The sequence below is a fragment of the Cibotium barometz genome, chromosome 23, assembly GCF_041138505.1.
Source record: "Cibotium barometz isolate CiBa-2024 chromosome 23, ASM4113850v1, whole genome shotgun sequence".
Classification (NCBI taxonomy): domain Eukaryota; kingdom Viridiplantae; phylum Streptophyta; class Polypodiopsida; order Cyatheales; family Cibotiaceae; genus Cibotium; species Cibotium barometz.
This window is the reverse complement of record NC_141068.1, coordinates 26,043,413-26,051,294: the sequence shown is the minus strand read 5'-3', so window position 1 is coordinate 26,051,294 and position 7,882 is coordinate 26,043,413.

Sequence of the window (7,882 nt, the reverse complement as noted above, 5' to 3'; positions counted from 1 at the left end):
AATCATGCATTGGAGCATGAGGAAATGACCATGTGGGTCGTTGTAAGCAACATGTGGCTATAATTCATGGTGTATCAACATAGCTACACCTGAAAAAGCATGAGAGCCTACATAAAAGATATGAAATCCCGCAAAGTAACCTGGTTGTGTTCTTGTAAACAAACAATATGCGGCTTAGTAGTATTTATGTAATCCCAAAGTAGCCTCCATTTATTTATATTAAGAAGGCCTTCGACATTGTAACACATTTGACCGGTATATACATATACACAAGAGAGAATGCTGATAGATCAAGCCTCAACCTGCATTACGGCCCCAGAGAGTGACAAGGCAATCCACAGCAAGTATATCCTGAATCATACAATCTGGAGAAAAATTAGGAGCAGGAGTGTCAGATGAAATGACAAGCATAGAAGTATGAGATAATGGATCGGCACAAACTACGGCTGGCCTAGTCGTTCAAAACCATCAACTCCTAGAACATCCTTTGAGGAAGAGGCTATCTCTGTCCAATTGTGACTGGCCATGGATCTGGGCCTAACTGTCGTCTTAGGAATCTGCGAATTCAATGAAGGGCCTTTATGCCTCCCTATCGATGATACATGGGCTTTCACCCCAATTTGGAGTTTGTTGCCTGTCTTGGAGGGGGGGGGGGGTATTGGGCATTTTAGCCTTGCCTTTTTCAGCCGCATTGGGGTACGGGCTGACCCCCAAAAACCATGAGTTTTTGGCATCCTAGTGGGTCCTGACATAGAATCATCATTTGGATGAGCAGTTGTAGGAGGAGGTTTCAATAAAACCTGCGGGCATTCATATTGCATATGGCCAAACTTTCCACACTCAAAACATGAACCCGCAAAAATTTCAATTTAAAGAAAACCTGCTGTGAGGGCATACCCATCATGTCCACCTGTAAAGCCACATGTGGGGGGGGGGGTGGGTTTGTCTGTGTCCCAAAACACACAAAAACGATTAACATTTCTAGTAGAATGTGGCGGGCAAACCACTTTTCCAAGGGCTTCTGCTAGATATGGCAATGCAGGCCTGCAATATACTGGTAGATGAACTACCTCAACCCAAACACGACATTTGTGGCGTATAAGACTTTGATAGTCCTTGGTAGGCAACCAAGGATATACATACACGAATTGCGTCCCAAAAAACAAACAAGATTTTTCAAAAAGAAGAAGTTTGTATTGAACATATGTAAATATAACCTCACAGAAGCCTCTGGCCGCCTTGTAGCATCCCCCAACAACACAGCCTTCAAGCAAAGATTTCAGCAATTGTGCAACATCTCCAGCATGAGGCATGCGTCCAAGGAAGAATAATACAACAGTTATTGAGCCAAACTCATAACAGGTGCATACAACACTTGCCTGAAATAGAAACATGAAACTCGGGCACATGCGCATCTCCCCATGCTTGATTGATCTCAGAAAAACCCTCGTGCAAAGTATCAGCAAAGGGCTGCAGCTCAGGATTAGCACAACAGTCTTGTGCTTCATCAATAACAACCTGATGACACTTGAGATCACCTCTCTTATATTGCTGAATTTCCATGACTTAGAAAAACCCACACATAGAAACGTTGTTATACAACCACACACACACACACACACACACACGAGTAGTGGACATGAGAAAACACAGAGAGGAAGCAATATACAAAGTAGGCAGCCACACAGCGCCCCCCCCCCCCCCCCCACACACACACACACATTTATCTTTGGCTGAAGTCATGGTCTTGCAGCTTAATAGATCGTCCCTGCTAGCCAATATGATCTTTCTTGGGTTTTATAACACATGCGAAAGCCTGGCATAATATTATAGTCCCAATCGGAGTAACCATCCTAGCCATTTGTTTTTGACTCATATAGGCTCTTTGAAGATTAAATGAGATTTTAAAGTTATCTTGAGAAGCTGATGTGTTTCTATACATCACAGAGTCAAATAGTCATTAATTTTCAAACTATGACTAAAATTTTACTCCAATGGTTGTGGTCTTCAAACTACCACTTACTTTTTTCCTTAGAAAAACACCTTACAGATTTTGAAAGGAATGCTAGCACGTGCTTTTGAAGTGTCTTGTTTTGAAGGATATCTTGGAATTGAATGCCTTTATTGCTATTGCAAAGGATTCAAAAGGAACTTTCTCAATTAAATTGCATATAGGGCAATGATTGTAGTGTAATCTTTGTTTGAATGAATACAAGGGGAGTTGTATTAATTTTCTCTTAAAAGCAAATTCTATAGGGAGGTGAAAGAGGAAGCCATAACATTGTTTGTGTCGGTCATTCATAATTAAAGCGCTAACATTCAAGATTAAGTAGAGTTGGGTTATGTTATTTTTAAACTCGATTACTTGTGCCATAGTTGCTTGCATCGAGGCTATTGCATGTGAGCACATGATTATAATCTCAAGGCTAAAGATCATTATTGAGTAAAAAATGCATCTTTGAATTCAGAGCATTTTTAAGCTACACGGCAAATATTAATTGAAAAAGTAAATTAAACCATGTGAGCTTGCTTTCTTCAGCTTACACAAGAAGATATTGGATTATTGTAGTTGTGAATCACAATATACAGCATGGTTGTATTGTAATCAAATATTTCACACAATGTTTAATCATATGTAAAGTTATAAAAAATCAAAGCCTTTGGTCCTAGAAAACGACCAATACTCAATAGAGTGATCTTCTCTTAAGAAGGCAAAACTCCTTTGGATCCACCTCAAGCGAGGAGCTTTGAGACAAAATGAGCCAACTTAATGTAAACATGAGTGGAGGAACATATGAATACTTGGAAACAGGAGCCTCTATCCTAGATTCACCAAAAAAACGGGACCTAGAACTTCAAGGTTTGCCTCCATATAAGAAGCAGTCAAAGCATGTCGAACACCATAATGTTTCAAAACTAGATCTTAATATTTATGCAACCAATCATTTTTCATGCAATTAATTACTTTGACATGCATCTACTAACACCAAGTGTACTCCCTCTCTCATGCACAGTTTGAGATTTCTATTAGTTCCAAATCTCATTCTTTTGTATTTATTTCACACCAAAAAATTAAACGTTAGGCTTTGCACCTTACTCATTCAAAATTAGTTGAATTAATATGCACCAACATTGAGTCAAGAAGAGCACAAATTTGATAGAAGGGCTCAGGTAAGAGGCTCACTCTTGACTATTGTCTAGAAGGAGCTAATTGTGTGAAAAGTCCCATTGAGCAAGATGAGTGGCTCTTAAACATTTGGGAAAAGATAAGCCTACTTGGATGATGGGATGGTCTTTCTATCGACTTCTTTATTGAACTTGCAGAAGTTTGTGTCCTGATAAATTCTCTTGATAAATTCTCTTTTAGAAGGAAATTCTCAGCTTTGGAGAGATTTATCAGACTGGATGAATGGGAGCCTGAGAGCCCACATAACTGAGCTTGAAGAGGAAAAGGATGAGCTATGCCACATTGAGTTGGTACACTTCAAAAGTGATGAGACGAATGTTGTGTCACCTATCGTTTTTTATAAGGCCTCGATGGTCTTTACAATCTTGGATGTTGGTGTTGGTATTAGCACCATGTTATGGGCTACCACACCTCCAAGAGGGAACTCAATGCATTCACCTACACTAAGGGAAGAACAATAGAACAAAATTGTCATGGGGCACTTACCAATGCTTCGAACTTGTGTCCCTTGAGGCCTCCAAGCTCACTTGAGAAGCTTCAACCCTCCAAGCTCCACCTCCACGCTGTCACCGTAGAGTCGCTCGCACCACCACATAAGGCAATCACTCTCTCTTACTCTTTAACACAAGCAATTCTAGCATATTATCTTCATATTCTAGTTTACAACATATATCAAAAGTAGCCAATCATACGAGATAATTATGCATCTTGTGGTCTCTAACTCCTCTCTAGAAACAAGGCAATAATTGACCATCAGCAGTTAGCCTTTCCCATAGTGAGTGTTTGACAGCCTCGAATTCGAAGTGTTTAGATAGGTACTTCTAGCCTTGGACTAAGTCCAGCACGCTAGTTGAGGGACCCATGCCCGTAGATTACACTTCTTCATCATTGCTAGTTTGGAGACCAAAAAATTTCTGGGCTATATCAATGATACCGCTAGATCTGGTAGGGGGGAGGGTGGTTTCTCCTCTTCCCCAAACCCAGAGTATCACAACCCTTCTTCCATGGATTCTTCACTACTAGTTTCGACGGTGGTCAGATTCCTTAGAGTGCTTACCGAGTGGCATGAACCCACACTCTTTTGACAGGAAGATCGTGGGTGATTTGATGCACTAGCATCAGGAGTGAGGTCATCTCCGATGAGCTTTCCAGACCTCAAGTGCATGTGAATATGATTTGATAAGCTATTTTGCTTGCCCAACCAATTAAATTTTGGTCAGATTCTGTCGACTCGTGAGGCCATGAGATTGCAAAGAACAATTCATGGCGTGAAGTGTCAGAAAACTATTCACGTCTCGCGAAAGATTTTATGCACTTTCACATCTTTAAATTTTTTGCTTTGGACTCAAAATTCCACACTACCTTGTTATGAATTTCAATGTTCTCAAGACTTCCTTAGCCTTAATCCGACAATACCAGGTTCGTGAGAGTTGGATTTGATTAAGGCATGAAATTGTAGAAATAGTTCACGCCGTGAAGGGAAAAGGTTTTATGTCGTGAAAAGCAATTGGTTCACGTCGTGACCCGAAAATGGTTCACACCATGAAGGGTTCTAAAATGGTTCACGTCGTGAAATGAAAATGTTTCATGCCGTGAAGTGCTCTGAAATAGTTGACGTTGTGAACAATTTTTTTCACTTTCACGATTCTTAATTTGTCGAACCCCATGGTGTCAAAGGTGTCAGAATAAGGCTACCTATTTTTGGCAAGGTAATCCCATGAATTGTGGCGCTAATCGCGGCGTTGATGCTGGGAGCGTTTCACGACATGAAGTTGCAGAAAACAATTCACGTTGTGAACTATTTTCTTGCAGTTTCACGTGGAACTTCCCGCATCGACGACTGAGGTGGTTTTGGGTGCAAAATCCTTATCCAACTGCTTCCAAGATGATTGTGCCATGCATAAGGAATCTAATACAAGTTCAAGGCACAATCAATGGCTCTTTATTTTTACAATTTTTGTAAATTTTTGAAAAGAAAGAGAACACCATCTTGCTCGTTCACGTTGATGATTCTGATGATGTAAACATCAAAATTAACTAGAAAAAATAGTGGAGCTCTCTTCCAAGACCACTTCACCACACAAATACACAACAAACACAACCAATTTCTCATGATTTTTCACTTCCACTCAAGTCTTATAGTGCCTTTGCATGACACTTATTAATGTCCTCAAATGGAGGAGCATATTTGTTAATCCAAAATGGGATTAACACACCACCATCTTTGGTGATTATGCTATGTAAGCATAATCACTAAGGATTGCTGGAAGGTGTGAGTGAGCCCAACACTCTAGGCACAAGCCTCATGGTTAAGCTTGTCGATATGGGAACAGAGTTAAACCATTGGGCATAATCCACCACAATGTAAAAATAAAGAACTTTGGACTAAGCTTCCACCACTCATTAGCACCACTCATTTGTGGGATGGATTTTTAGAGAAGAGGGTTATACACTATGATTCTCTGGAAGGCCTTACATGTTGATATATGCAAGGCTAGTTCATGATTGGGCTAAGCTTACATGTTGATAGATGCAAGGCTAGTTCATGATTGGGCTAAGCTTCCACCACTCATTCGCCCCACTCATTTGTGGTGATGAATTTTTAGAGAAGAGGATTGTACACTATGTTTTTTAGACAACAAGATTATACACTATGATTCTCCAAAAGGCCTTACATATTAAGAGATGCAAGGCTAGTTCATGATTGGAAAAGCAATCACATTTACATATGTGAAAAACCCATTCTTGTTAGAAACCAACCCCTTAAAGAATAAACCTTGGCATGAAAACCCCTCTTTTTTTTCTCTCGACTAAAGTGAAAATATGTCAAAAAGTAGAAATAAGAGTCAAAGAAAGCAGGGAGTTTGAGTCTTCACTTGGAGGAGAACACATGGCATACCTTCAGCCCTCATAGCCCAAGCATGACACCTGTATTACTCACAAGGGTTTCGCATGTCACAAGCACATCTTGCATACATAGGTGCTCACAATACTACTAGGAAAAAGTGTGGTCCATGGTGTGACCCATCGCCTGGATTCTCTTCAAATGTACCCCCAAAGATCTTCAAAAGAAATCCTTCCAATCTACGTTTTGGACCATTTGGCTCTTCTTTGACTATCTTCTTCATCACAAGTCCTTCCAATCTACTTTTTAGACCATTTGCCTCTTCTTTGACTATCTTCATCATCACAACTCCTTCCAATCTACTTTGGACCATTTGCCTCTTCTTCGACTATCTTCACCACCATCACAATTAAAAACCTCACCACCAAGTTGTATCAAGAAATAACAAAGCAACCCAATCTCTAGCTCTACCTTAAATCGGATATAAAAATCTCCTTGTTGGATAGCAGACTAGATATGTTAATTGAATGGATAGTTAACATGTATTATGAACTAGACGCTAACTTAATATACATTGTTGTTGCTCTTACATATGTGTTTTTATAATAATTGCTCTTTATAATGTGTTCCATTTCATTCTTTAGCACTTTGTCTACATGTCTAATCAGAACCCGCGGAGCTAAGGCCTCACATCATAACACACCACATACAGCCTCAATGTGCTTCCTACTCAAGGGATAACCAAACTCTACATACAATAGGCCCCTAAGCATGTGGATTGGTCTTGTTCACCAACCACATATTTGACCATCCACACCTATCTAGAATCGGTATCATCTTCACCGCCCAAGCTTGGTGATGCGAGGATGTGGTCACTATTAGGAAGGAGGGTATGTTAGCCACTTTGTAAGTTAACATGGTTTTAACTGCACCTCGACCTACTGTAAGAGGCACTTTGCTATCTTACCCATAGGTAGCGGAAGCCCATCTTTTCTAAGATGGCAATGGACTTTTTAAAGCAGCCCTATCGTCAGCTTAATACCAAATAGGGAAGTTACTAACTTTGTGTACATAGTTCTTAAGACTAAAACGGACTATTTGAAAGTTTTGTCAAATAGAGAAGTTGCTAACTTCGTGTACATACTTTCTTAAGACTAAAACTATTGGCTCAGGGACTACTTTTACTCTATAAGGAGCTTTATAAGACAGAATTCTACTAGGGATAATGTCTATTCTATGGTTTTCCATTCTAGAATTAGGTAAGCTGCCAGGGGGTAACTTATTCATAAAACAATTCAAAAGTTGTGAAATGAATGGCTCATGTGAGATGTGCTTGGGTCAGGTCAGAGGGGAGTTGGCATGGATCAGTTGATACCCAATAGGGTTTAGTTGTAGGTGTTCAGGAAGAGTGGTTTTGGTCTCTCTATTTTGAAGAGGAAAGTTTCGAGTTAGGTTTGACAGTTAGCTGTCAGCAAATCAGATAGAATTGAAGGAGAAGGGAGACGTCAGAAGACCGTGAGCTATGAGTATAGGTATCCTTGAGTCAACAACTATCAGCTATTGTGAGTATAAGGAGATGAGTCGTGGTGGGGTATGTGTTTTGAGAGCTTAAGAGGGTTAGTGGATTTAAAGGAGAGGAATTCTAATCCAATGGGTCGACTAGTTCAGTTTGGTCAAAATAGTTAGAATACAGTTTGTTGGAGACAGCAGTGAGTCTTTGGTGTGGTAACTCTTTGAGATTGGAGCAGCTTGTTGAGAGTTAAGGAAGGTCAAAGTACCCGTGAGTGAAGAATTCTACTTCAATTGAGATAGTTGGGTCAGTCAAGAGACTGTTTCGGACAACTTGGTCT